Source organism: Egretta garzetta, unplaced genomic scaffold (assembly GCF_000687185.1).
Source record: "Egretta garzetta isolate BGI_Z169 unplaced genomic scaffold, ASM68718v1 scaffold79, whole genome shotgun sequence".
NCBI lineage: Eukaryota > Metazoa > Chordata > Aves > Pelecaniformes > Ardeidae > Egretta > Egretta garzetta.
The window spans coordinates 4,128,578-4,142,889 of record NW_009260791.1 but is presented as its reverse complement, the minus strand read 5'-3'; positions in this window follow the sequence as shown (position 1 = coordinate 4,142,889).

Here is a 14,312-nt window from a genome sequence, read left to right as displayed (position 1 = left end):
ATTTCATCACTTAATGGAGAATTGTCTATGACATTCTTTCAGCTCAGTATAACACAGTCAATATTCTCTGAATAAATTAGGGACAAAACATTGCTAACAGAGGAGATCAAAGGAACACACATTCAAGATGGTTCACAAAAGTTGCCTATTAAATAGTTAATATAAGACTCAGTCTGGGAAGTCAGCATGAAGAACGCTTGTGCAATGTGAATAAGACAACTAAATCACAGGTTTATACACTTACCTTATGCTTATAAATGAGGTAGTCTTTCTTAAAAAACTTAACGTGAAGAGACCTATCTATATTGTTTCAGACTAAGAATCTCAGTTATCCACCTATATTTTTATCTGATCATGCCACAAGACTGCTCACCTCAAGATATTACAGTGTATGGACTGCAGTCATTAATAGAGGCTCCAGCCTAGGGGATGCTGAAACTACTGAAACCCAAAGGCCCCAGTGAAGGTAGCATCCACCTCCAGAAGTTAGTATCCTGAAGGCTTTTAGTGGCAGACATTCAGTGGTCTGAAGAAAGATTTTGAAATATTTTCCTTCCCTTACCATAATTTAGATATGAGGTTATAACCCTGCCCTAACCTGAAAATAAGGTGGCATAGCAAGAGCCATATTCCCAAAAAACAACGTATCTGCAGAAAGGTATTAATGATTAGTTCTACTTAAACCAAACGTAGCCAGAGAATCAGTGGTGACCCAGAATTAAACTGAGGCACTGGACTTTTTACGCTACAGGGGAATGACTTTCCATATCAATATGTTGCACTGGATTGCTTGCAACCTTTCGACTGGGTTGAAAAGAGCATATAGAAGTGACAACGCTCTTAAGGTGCCATTCAGGAGGTGAGAACACCATGTCTGGTGATGCTGTGACTTGACCTAGAACCCCTGGGTAAGCCTGTTAACCTCTTAGTATCACTGTAAGAGAAGGATAACTCTTCCTAGACTCAGAAGGAAGTTGCAACACATTAATCAATGTTTGTAATACCTTCAAATACCGACATTTTCTTTATTTTCTGTTCACTATCCACCTAGACCATAACCAGAAGCTGTAGTCTCACTACATCTTTCAGCTGGGTCTTGAACCAGTGAGACAGCTCAGGGGTTTCCTCTTTGTCTTTCTAGTATCATTTGACAGACATTCTCAAAGCACTGTAACTAAGCGGCATTTGCAAGTGAAAAAAGTACAGCAAATACAAAAGTACTGAGCACCTAATCTGCTATTTTAGGTGTCTATTCTCCCAGTCCTTTTACTAATCTTACTGTAACTTCATTTAAGTCAAAAGGATTCCTTAGGTGAAAATGGTTACAGTGCAAACAATCTAGTACTTGATCTCTTGCAAAAAGTTGGTTTTGTGAGCACTCAGCTAGACAGAAAGCAGTAGAAACTACTGAGGAAACAACTATAATTTTTCCTAATATCTCTACCCTTTCATGATTTTATTTAGCTCTACCTAAACTTATGGCTTTTGCTGTCCAAGCCCAGGATTACTGCATTACAAAAATGACTGGGCTACTGCCATTTTGCACAACCTATTGGGAAAAGTGAAATGTAAATTAAGCCTTTATATAATCTGCTTTTGTCCTAATAAAATTCAGGGTTTTTTTTTCCCTCTGCAACAGCTTTTATTACATAAAATAACAGTGCAGTAACAGTGACACATATAACAAAGGTTTGTGATAGGTCTCAGCACATGTATTTACTGGGGGGAAAAAAAAAGAAGACTGATACAACACAGAGGGCAACTTTGTAAGCCCTAGTGTTTTCCTGTTTAAGCATATAAAATACTTCTACTTACAAGCAGGTAAAGGAATTGATTTAATAAACACATCATACACATTTTAAAGATTTAGACTGTTTCAAATCCTAGTGGTAAAACTTAAGAAAACAAAAAAACAAATTTGTCGCTTGAGCAGTTAGTCCAGTGTGAAAGTGCTTTACAACATTCTTCAACTTGAATCTGAATAGAAAAACCCATTTCATTAAAAAAAAAAGAAAATCCGTACAAGGACACCACTTTTGAAGTTAGCACTGACTCCTTACTAAAGCAAAAACTGGGTCATTAGAACATTAACAGATCCCCAGTGACAACGTAGTACTCTTGGTTATTCAACTAGTCTTAATTAAAGGATTGGTGTGGCTCCCTAAATCAGAAACTCTATTCAAAGTTTCTCCTCCAACAAAGAGATTTCACTAGCACTTTCTCCCAAAATATTTCTGACCAATTTGTGACTTACAGAACCAACAAACCAGTCCTATACCACAGGGCTTTAGTCCTTTAACCAAAGCACTATACCACCACAACAAATAAACATCCAGATTAGGCTCAGAGAATTCAATGCCAATCTACTAAAACATTCAGCATCTACAAGCCAGAGTTCTCAGGATAACAGGCTTTGGCCTGTTAGGCAATAAAAACTCAAACTGACACCAACTTTTTCCAGGAAGACCTAGAAAAAACAGTTTCACATCTTGTCAGATCACAAAAAACAAGTCTGCTGTCTGCTTTGCCCAACACAAATTTGCAGAACTCTGTTGAAAATTTACCTGCACAGCACTGCCCAACAAAGCCAGCAACATCTCCACAGAACTTCCAGCTATAACTGCCTCTGGTGCTGACACACCTGGAAATGCAAAGGGAATAATGCATGGGCCATGTGGCCCCAATTACTTGAAATGCTTGAAGGAATAAAGGTAATCAAGGAACAACCTACCAGCTGCTCTGACCTATCTGCATCTGAGGCCTCATGGGTTTTCAGTTACTTCTATCTTCCACCATGAAAGAATGTGGAGGCAACATAACAACATTTACCTCTATTTTTTTTTTTGACCATTTCTATTTCCAGCTCATAGCCTGCTTAGAGCAGTAGCTCTAAGCAGGCAAGTGTTCTGTAATCCTAGATGCTTTTATTTGTTTTTTATATGTTTTGTCCTATTTATTTCAAAAGCATCTTAATTCCTGTCATTTATGACTGGTGAAAACCCTAGATAATGGCAATTCAGACCTCCATTAGATGACTCCGCTTTTTATTTAATTTAAAGAAAAGTCAGGTCAGGCTATGTTCCCAAAGCCATATACTCAATATATGAGGAAATAGATGGGTTTGATTTTAATCAGCATTGCACTTCAAACACATTGTCACCTAATCCCATTTGAGGCTGCAGTCACGCTGAATAAGGGAGCCACAGTGAAGGAAGAGCAATGCTGCACAGAAATCTGCTGTACTGCTTCAGGCCACTGTTGTGAGGTATTTTATAGTGGTACAAAAACTACAAAGAAGTGAAACTATTGGTACTTCAGAAAGCATGAAATTCTCTCCAAATTACTTCCTTCCTTCTCAGTTTATAGGATAATGTCCAACACAGCCCTTATTTCCAGCAAATAACAAGTTGAGTGTTCTCTTCTGAGCTCTGAAATTAAAAACTCACCATGAATAGTAGAGCTGGGTTCTGCCCGGTGCTTGGGTGAGTAATGGCAGTGTCAGCATACAAGCAGCACCATTCACAGAACTTGCAGACACGCCTTCTAACCTCCCCCTTGCTGTAAAGTCACAGGGCAGCTTTAAATAAAACCTTCTCTCAGGTCCTGTTGGTACATTTAGGGGAGTCTGGCTTCACCAGAAATGTACAGTCATCCCGTGTTTCCTCACACATTTGATGTCCATCGTGTCACCACACACGCAGCACCTGAAGCCCAGGCAGACTGTTTGGTGACCCCACTCTAAGGAGAAAATGGCTGCCGCCAGCACCTCAGCGGTGAGGAGCCCTGTTTCTGAAGAAGTCCTCCTAGAATAAACAGGGGGCCTGGTGTTCAATCTCTGGCATGGCACCACAATAGTTTTACAGTATGGAGGGCATTTTTTATGTTTGTGGTATCCACAGCAAGGACACGGCCTCATGGCTGGCACGCGTCGGACATACCCACCACAGGGTGTGCTGGAGGACTGGGATTTCCTGCATTTTGTGAGAGACTGAAGAAGCCAAATACCTCTGTTTCTGCCAAGATGCCCCAACAAATGCTTCTTCCACCTGAAACTGAAGCTAGAACAAGCAGCCAGGCCCAGGCGCCCCTCACAGGAGGGAGGAGGGCAGGCGGCAGGTATGTGGCCAGACCACGCGCAGGGCAGGCAGCACCGGCTGGCCTGAGGAGGAGCACGGGGGACGAGGCTGAGGCGCGAGCGAGGGAGGCGAAGGCCGGAGGGCAGCAGGTGCAGGGCCAGTGTCTCAGAAGGGAGCTGCACGCAGGGATGTTGGTGCAAAAAAGCCCAAACTGGGAGACCAAACACAGCAGCCGTGACCACAGCAAGCTGGTTGCAGTGACCGTGGCCATCAGGCCACCAGCATCAGCTGGTGAAGAAAATCCTCAGACAGCTCCACTGCCTGCTTGAGCTAGCAGGCAGGCCAGTGGCAAATGGCAGGGTTTCTAAAATTGACAATCCAGCTTTTTTAACTAAAAACACACTAGATCTCCATTTGTCTGTCACTGAAGTTGCCCTTACTTGATGCAGAAAAATTCTTATGATTTTCTTGAAATTCCCATTCACCATAAGCTTGCAGAAGGCTTGCCTTCTCTGGCAAATGAAGCTTTACTAGGGAACAACACAACATAAACAGCTTGATTTCAAACTGAGCTCTCAATGCAATACAATAAACAGAAATGAGGTGTTATACAAAACAACTGTCTTACTGCCTGTTCCCATAGCTCTGTTGGTTGTTCACAGCTCACTCCCTCTAACAGATGCTTCACGCTGTAAGTCAAGCCTGAGCCTCTACATCTGCAGCCACAGTTCATGAAATCAGCTAATTCAATTGCACAGTAAGAACTGCTATTTCACGGCTGCAGCAATTTCTGCAGCCTAACCTTTGCGTGCAATAGCTGCTCAGGAAGTGAAATCGAATGCTGCCCTCACTGAAGTCATCATCGGATGACTGTACTTTTACATTGCCTGGTTTTGTTTTGTTTGGGAGGTTTTATTACATCATTTTCTCTGTTTTGAATGATCCCTTAAAAAAAACAAACAAGCAAACAACTTTCCAATCTATTTCCCATCACCCCAGAACAGAGAGTCAACATATTCTTACTACTAGTAATGAATCTGAAAAGTCATTCAGTGATCACAAGTTACCACTATCACCTTGTTCATATCGATTTTTCATTCTGTCAAAACCACATCTTTTTTTCACTGCTGAGCCCACTCTCCTCATTACTCTTATGGTATGGAACAAGTTTTGCCTTCATACTACTCTGCATGCTGACCTTCTGTGCCTCCTTTCCCCCAAAAAAGGATCTTCAGTTCTGTTTGACATGGGAAGAACTTCACAAGGTCTCCGAAGTCCTCACATATATAAAGCCTCCCATCAAAATGAAGTTCTTGTGACCTGAGCCTTCCAAGCTGACAATAGGCACTCTGAGATTTGTGGAACAAAGACTTCCTTTTCTCAATTACTGTACCTCGAGTATCATGGTCAAAGAGAAAAGCATTGTTTTAGCAAAAGTTGAGTCCACAAAAAGTCGTGCCCCTATGCAATATGCATGTACAATAAACACATTCCATGATGTATGATAGTACAGACTTAGAAATATTACCAAGTATGCATTAGTGATCTGAATAAAGATAGGTCAGCTGTATCTGAGCTACATTTGCTTCTTGCAAAGGTTGCAAGAGAATGTCGCCTTAACTACATCTGCATTGTGTTAAGGCAAAACTCCAAATGACTGAAGAAGAAACAGAGGGGAATAATTCAGATTTAAAGTGGTTCCTGAAGGGCAGGATTGTCATAAAAACTGGGTCGCAAGATCTACAAGTTGGCCAATGGTGAGCTTAGTCTAAAAATAATAGAAAGAAACGTACTAACAGAATACCCTCTAATTCTAATTAAAGGCTGAAGTGATTTTGTATACAACCAGAAATTTAGGCAGAAGGCCCAACTGGCAAAGCAAGGAGCTGTTAATGAATTAAAATGCAAAAAAGAAAACATACAAGAAGCAGAAACAAGGACAGGCAACAAAGGAGGAGCACAAAAGCACTGCTTAGGCAATTAGGGGTGGTATCAGGAAAGATAGAGCCCAGTTGGACCTTAAGCTGCTGAGAGGCATGAAGGGTAAAAAGAAGAGAATTCTGTAAGCATGCTAGTGGCAAATGGAGGTTCAAAGGAAATGTGAAACTGTTGTTGAATGGGGGAGACAACCTGGTGGCAGACAATAGAGTGAAGGCCAAAATACTCGATTTTTTTGCCTCAGTCTTCAAAAATTTCCCAGACCTGCACAGTTTGAGAAAGAAGGAAACACAAAACTAGGAATGTTAAGGACTATTTAGAGAAACTGGGTATATTCATATCTACAGGGATAGACAAGACCCATGGAAGGAAGGTGAAAAAGCTGGGTGATGTGATTGTGAAGCCACATCGTCCTCAGAACATGTGGTGATCCAGGGAGATCCATGGAAAGGGGCTAAATATTACAGTCATTTTTAAGAAGGGTGCAGAGGAAGATCTGAGGAACCAAATGCTGGCCAGCTTCAACTGGGTCCCTAGAAAGACCATGCAGCACATCTCCTTAGGCTCCATTTCCAAACAAATGAAGGACAAGAAGGCAGTGAGAAAAAGTGTGGGTTTACAGAGGGCAGAGCAGCCCAGACCAATTTGATTGCTTTCCCCAATCAAATGACTTGCTATGCGGGCAAGGGGGGAGCAGTGAATGTGGTGTACAGCCCTCAGTGATTCCACACATCAAAGCCACCAGTTTTATCATTGTAAAAACTTCTCCTACAATGCCTACAAGTCACAAGTACTTTTCCTGAGCTGCAACACCTGTGGCTGCTCCAGCCTTCCATGATCATTTGCTTCTCTTTCCTGACACTTTGGACCTCCTCGCTCAGGTTTGCCTGTTTTAGCTGTTTCGTGTCATGGGTCACCTCCCAGCTGAGCATTCTGCAGAGCTGCTTAACCCATTTGTACAACACCTAGGACAGTGATGAGGTGTGATGATCCTCTTATTCTCTAAATTAATAATTCCTTGTATATTCCATGGCAGGGGGAGGGTTTGTCCCCCAGTTAGTAAATGAACCTGGAGTTACCAGAAACATTCATTCAACGCTAAAAATCCTAACTTAACAAGTTTTCTTCTGGACATTTTACACTTCCAAGATAATTGTCTTCTTACATGAGTTCCAGCTGGGTAAACATTTTGGGCAAGTCTTTGTCCAGCCACAAAGATACAACACATCTCATTTCCTTTAGTCAATCACACCTTGCTTTTCTCTTTTTACAGATTAAAAAAGAAAACAACAAAACAGATGCCTGCAAATCAGTGCTTGTGTATTTAGCTTTTGCTTATCTTGTATTCTTTTTAGAAGATGAGGATCAAAAGGTGATAATTCTGCTGAATTCCCTCTCTTGTGTTTATTTGTGCACATTTTATCTTCCAAGTTCACCTTTTTAAAAGAAGATGCTTTGTTACACTTAGGGGAGCTTCAGCTTATTCCCTTAAAATATTTTAAATCTGGTTTTGTAGCTCTTCTTTCTAGATTACCTCTTGAAACATCAAAAATGCTTATGACAGGTTGTTTAGAGGGTTGTCATTATTTTTATCATGAAAATTTAAACTGAAAAAAGGAAAGAAATGAAACCGCACTGTGTTTTCATGCATCTACTGCCCTCTCGAGGTTTGCCAAAGGGAATGCCAGCAATTAAAATATTCCCACTCGCTGGGAAGCTGCGAATCCCATCCTACTGTTTTCTCTGTAGCCGGCCTGCTCCTGCAATCCTACAAGACCACAGAATTGCAGCCAAAGTGTGACAGGGCTTACCTGTTAACATTAAATACTGATACTCGTCTCAGAAGATAACATCTTTCTTTAACCAAAGCTCTGATCCTGCAGGGGATTAGCAATTGCGTTTGATCCACACACAGCAAAGGAACCACTTCTTCCACTGGGATCACATTTGCAAAAGCAAATTATTGCATTTCTTTGTGAGATTGGAGGCAGAAGCTGTAAAAGTGTTCTTTGTTTCTTGTAGGGACATGAGAACTGTCAATTGCCATGTGCAAGGCAGTAATTCAAGTAATACATCTTTTTAATATATATTTCTATTAGCAAATAAAACAGTTGTGTCTGAGATTAACACATTGCAGAAATCTGACTAAAACAGATGTCCTATTTATTCTGCTCAGCTTAATTCCAAGTTATTCCAAGCTCTGCTTAGAGTGGCATTATGCCATACATTACCAAATATATCATCTCAAAAAAAAATCCACACATATTTATACACGTTACTTAACCAGAACAAAGGATATTTTTCATTCAGATGCAACTGGCCTACTAGAAGGACCTGTCACTTCATGGATTTCAGATACTTACGCACAGGGAACAGTTCAGATTTTTGTTTAATCTGCATTCAGTCTACTGATTAAGATGGATTTAGCCTTTGAAAGTGTTCTGCCCACGTGTTATCTTTTCAGTTAAAATCATCTCTCATAAAATATTCTCTGCGTGTTTATACACGTAGTTTTGCACAGTGCCACAAAGACAGAAACTGACACAGGGAGCAGAGAGCTCTCAGTCCATCTCCTGCAGTTTATGGGACTAGTCCCATTTGGGCTACAATTATGCTGGGTAACAAGTAGCCTGTGCAAGGACCTATCTTTAAATCTGTAAAGTTTCAACTCTGTTTTAAGTCAAAAAAAGCCATCTAGACAGGGTCCTGGGCAACCAGCTCTAGGTGGACCTGCTTGAACAGGGTGGGGGTTGGACAAGATGATCTCCAGAGGTCCCTTCCAACATCATCCTTTCTGTGATCCTGTGAAAAGTAACAGACACAGTCATGGGACTTCATCCTGCAGTCTCGGTAGATCACATGCAATTACCAAATCTGTCTCATTTTCTACCGTTATCTATCAGGGTTTTATTCTTGCTTCCTCAAGGAAAATTCAATCATGTCCCATAGCCAGTAAGAGGTTATTAGGTTATTAAGTCACTTAAACAATCACATCAGTCTGGAAGGCACAGCCATCCGTTTGTGCATCTGTGCTCAAAAGCATCCTGTCAGCATGGAACTAACACATCTGATAAGCACAAAGTAAAGCAATTTCAGTTATTCCCAAAAGGAAAGGAAGTAACAGCAGAATGTTTATGCACTAAAATTTCAGCACAACCATCTTTTTCATCTTAGTCAGCCAAATTATAAAAATAGCAACCACAGCGTACTTGGCTCGATTCACCTTTGAAGGGTCAAAAATAAGAAAACAGAATTGAGTACAGATCTGTTTGCCATGACCGTACTGGACAACCTATTCTGCAAAGGCTGCAGTGGTCTGCTCCTCCACCTATCCATGGCACAGCTTTGCTTCTGGGGCATTTTTGCTTTCCTTGGACACAGCCACTAGCCACTGCTTGCTCTAGGATGCCAAACTGGTGCTCGTAATCAACTGAAAGCTCCAGGGTGTCTTGCTAGGATTTGGGGTGAAGTTAGCTTCCTGTTCAGAAGCTGGCAAGGATTTTTCTGCTCCAATTAGATTGGCGGGGACTACCAAGGTACTGCATTCCACCTGGCCAACTTCCTCCCCTCACCTGGGCATTTCACTTCAAAGTTCTTTGCTATTGCAGAGAACCCCAGATGTTGTCATATACCTTTGATCTCTGCTGCTTTTTCTCCCGTGACACAGCGCAAATTTCATCTTACGTTTTTGTGAGGAAAGTATTAGTTCTGCCATAGATGTTAAAATATCTTTTGTGGCTGACAGCTCAGTCGCAGAGGAAGCAGCACAAAGTTGACCCCGCCTGAGCAAAGCCTCTGTTACACACGTACAGCTGTGGGGGATTAGCTCTGATGGCATCTCTCTTTCCAGACCTGTCTTTGCTCCAGTGAAAAAAAAAACACCGTATCTTCTTGCAAACGGTTTTACCTTCAACAAGCCTGTGATAAAATCCTCATTTTCTAAAGGACAAAATATACGTTCAGTTCTGTAAGAAGTTAGCTCTCGCATTTTCTGCTTTCACAGGGATAAAAATGGAGTGCGGTTCCATTGTTTGGCTCGGTGCCATAATTTAAAGGGCGTCTTCTCAGTCTACCTCCTCCTCCTGCAGGGGAGTGGGAGCAAGTCATGAGAAGCTACATCCTCTCCTGCTGTAGTGCTGCTCACGCCACAGGGCTAGATCCATCTGGGCTATTTTTCACCCTCAGTGCAGCGTGTAAATACCTAGAGTGGGAGGATGTATTATGGCAGCTTGTACAGGAGGGTCACATTTTGATCCTAACTAGACTGGCTGCATTGCTTGAAACCACGAGCTCCTCAGGAACTAATAGTCCCAACTCGGCCCTCTGAGTGCCAGCCTGGATGGCTGGCAGTGCCTCTCTGTGCTGCTCGTCCTTCCCAGCTGCTCTTGGACAAACAGGAGGGGGCTCAGCAGCTGGGCTTCCATGCAGATGGTGACTGTGGTTAACAAGAAGAGATCTGAGGGTCATTCACTACTCTTCGAGCTGTTTCATGGCACACCAGAAAAATGCAGCAGGTTTGCCCACCTATAAACTTCCTATAAACACTTACAAACTTCCTGTGAGTTTTCTGGAAAAATTCAGTACAAGTCCTTCTAAAAAGCAGTGCTAACAAAAATAACACTTGCTCCAGGATGAATAAAGATCAGCAGTGCTACAAACCACTTACAACTCTACTTCATTAGCCAGGTGTGACATGTCTGCAGATTGGGATAGCTCAGTTTAAACTGTCCACATTTCAGTTAGTAATTCAAGCCATCCTGTAATGCTGGTGTATCTAGCAGGAAAAAAAAAAGGGAAAAAAAAAAATCCCTCGCCCATGGTAGCATGCTCTTCAGGTCAGACAGGATAGGATCTTAAAAGGTTCACATCAATTCAGAGCCAAGGCTCAAACACATCTGTGCTGCTATAGAAAACAGTGAAATATGTACCAGCCCCTAGTGTGCAGCTGAAAAGGAGCTCACAGTTGAGTCCTAGAAATGTAATCTCCTCTTCTTTGGAACTTTATTAATTACATGGGCTACTTCATACCAATCTAGTGTCACCTCAACCTTTCTGCACCTCTGCCTAGCTTCAATTTTTCGCACACAGCTATGCTCCCTTGCTCAACTTTCTATTAATAACCCTATAAAAGCAATACAGTTCCACATGCTACCCGTAGACTACGAACTGTGGCCCGCGAGCCACTGGCATCTCGCACAAGGTTCAAAAGTTGGCAACCACGCAGAAGTGAGTTCTAACCCAGAAGGAAGTGCACGTTCAGAGACCTCAGGGGCCGTCTCCACGTTATTTGGACCCCACTTCAACAACCATTACGGTTCCAAGTTACCCTGACAGCGTAATTGATATGTAAGCTTTGAACGTGGCTAATCCTTTGAGCAGTTGTCTGTTCCTGGTATTAGGGAAAAGAGGAGAAAATTACAGGGCTGCCGTGCCCGGGCTTGGTGAGACACAGGCTCTTTTTCTAGTAAGAATTGTCTTTGGCCATCCTCTAGCCAGAGAAACACCCCCTGAAGGTGCAGAGTTCCAATGTGTTGAGCTGACTGTAGACGGTGGCACAACCCCTGTATTTCTCCCTGAGAGAGGCAAAGGGCAGCCTCTTGCATGTTCCATACACGTTAGCTTCCAAGCAAACTCTTACCCCGCTTCACAGCAAGAGCACCACACAGCTGGGGACCTCCAGGCAGCCACAGAAGAGGACGGAGAGACACATGCGTTGGACAACCTGCAGGTGCTGGGGACAGCCTCTGCTGTTCAAGTGTGCAGTGATTCTTTTGCTTCCCTTTTGCCAAAAATCAATTTACAGACATTGATTTATATCTTTTAGCACTGCAGTCATTTCTTCAGACCAAAGCTTACACTATTAGGCACAATCTGCTATTTTAAACAAGATTTTACATTAAATTCAGAGCAGAGCAACAGCTTCATTAATTTTTCCATCTGTTCTGTTCAGGCTTGCTGGCTTCCATGTAACATTTAACTTTTGTATGAACCCAAAATGCCAAAAGCTAAACTAAGCTCAATTCTACTCCGCTTCACAATCTGACAGGGGGATAATACAGTAGTTTGGCTCAGATTTGGTAGAACAGGAGAGGCTCCTGGTCACTGTTCATCCACTGTTATTTCTAACCAAGGAAAAGAGGGAATACTGGGAAATGCAACTTTCCAAATACACCATTGTGTGTTGGAGGCAGCCATGGGACCACTCATCGACATCACAGTCTCACAGACCAAGCTACGAGGTTCTAGGAATTTGACAGTATTTGTATTTCTAGGCAAATCCGCATGCCTTTAAGCAATTCAACTTTTAGTTGAGCTTGTTAAATCCATGTCTAAACCTGGTACCTTGCGAGTTATCCCATCCAAGCAGGAGACAACAGTCTGAAGTTAACAATCCACTACCTTTTCCCAAGCAAATTAATGACGGTATTAAAAAAAAAAAAACAGGAAAGATGAAATAAACAGAGAGTAGCTAACAATAAATCAACTCTCCAAAAAGGGAACTCCTGAAGCTGCTATGTAACATGGATTCAGTTACTGTGAAGTATTTCCAAAGGTTCTTAACGTACTGGCTGTGCCTTCGTTCCAGTATGCTTACACCCCTCTGTGGATGGCAAGGGGTCTGGTTTTGAGGTTCAGTCAGAAACTCTTAGAGCTTTGAGGTTTTTATACATGTAAGTATGGAATCAACAACCACGTTTCAGATGATGGCTTCTAGTGCTCTAACTGGCTCATTCCAAAATCAAGCTTAAGCACCATTTCTTTTCCTGCATGAAGGGCAGCTCTCGCGCTTACAAGGCCCAGCAAACTCCTACCTAATCTTTAATACACTAGCAGTAAGAGCTTTGTGTTGTGGGCAGATCTAAACACATGCAGACCTAATAAATGACTGTAAGTACAGGACTCAAGGCAATGAAAAGAGACGGAAAAACTCAGATGCTTGTGTAGCGTGCACAGCCCCAAAAGCTGTCCAGAAAGAAAGGCAGCAGGCTAGAAATAAGCACCTCTTAGACCAGGCACTACGCAAGGGCTGCCAGTCACAATGCGCTTTTCTGTATGATGTCCAAATACCAGCAACAAAAATATCCAAGGGCATGAAAAGCTGCTACATTGCTATGGGCCTCCATCTGCTTTCATGATCCTGGCAAAACATCAACTTCAGGTTCACCTATGTTGCTCTCCGAGACAAATGTACTTCCCCGGCAGCGATGCTTCAGGCACAGATGCGTCCAGTGAGGAAATTTGTATCAAGAACAGATTTTGTACTGTTCTAAAACACTCAGCCTGCCTAACAAAGCAGAGAAAGCAGCACCCGACTGCTCGCTCCCCTACCTCTGACTGCCCACAGACCTCCCAGTCCTTAACAGAACAGTCAGCCACTGGTTTATCCCCTATCCTGCAGAAGGCTACTTCTTCCAAGCGTAAGGCCTTGTCTTTTTCACAAGGAGATTTGACCAACTCTTCCTCTGCTTTCCAATCTGTGTCCAGCCAAAACCAAGTATTTAAAGCAATCACTGCAAAGCCTGCTACCGTAGTTAAAATAGGTCAACCCTTGTGGTAAGAGCTGTGCGTCACGGGTATGGCATCTCTTCATCCAGAAACCTAACAATACAGATGCCAGCAAGGAGAACAAATAGCAGCAGTTTATCTTTTCTTAAACCGCTTTCACCTGTAGCACAGCCCGACAATGTATTATTCTGATTTTAAATGTTGGTCAACCCTCAGCCATAACAAACAGCTTGCTTCCCCTGGCATAGCTCATCTGACCTACGTAAATGTGCAAGAGCCAGCAGATCAAGCAGATGAACAAGATGTTAACAAGCTACCAGGACTGGATGGCCTTCACCCAGGAGGTCTGAAGGAAGCAAACCAGCGAAGGGCAGGTGGGTAACTCCCATTACCAACAGTCCCCGTGCCAGATGACTGGCAGCCCGCTGCCCGCGTCACCCTCATCCACAAAAAGGGCTCTTGAGGGAATCCTGAAAGTTACAGCCTGACAAGTCTCATCTCTATCCCTGCTAAGACGGCAGAGGCTACGGTAACAAGTAAGACTTCCCAGCCTGTGGGTAGACACGGGCTTTTAGGAAAGAGTCAGCACATTCCTACGAAGGAAAATCCTGTGTCAGTAACTATGCCGAGTCTTTGGAAGAGGTGAGTAAGCAGGAGGATAAAGGTAATACCTCAGACATATTTGGATTCTCAGAGTCTTTGACAATGTTAAATACTTGAAGTTACAAAAGAAGCTGATGTTGCCAAAAGATCAGATCAAAGAACCCGTTACAAGGTGAAAGCTGGTTAAAG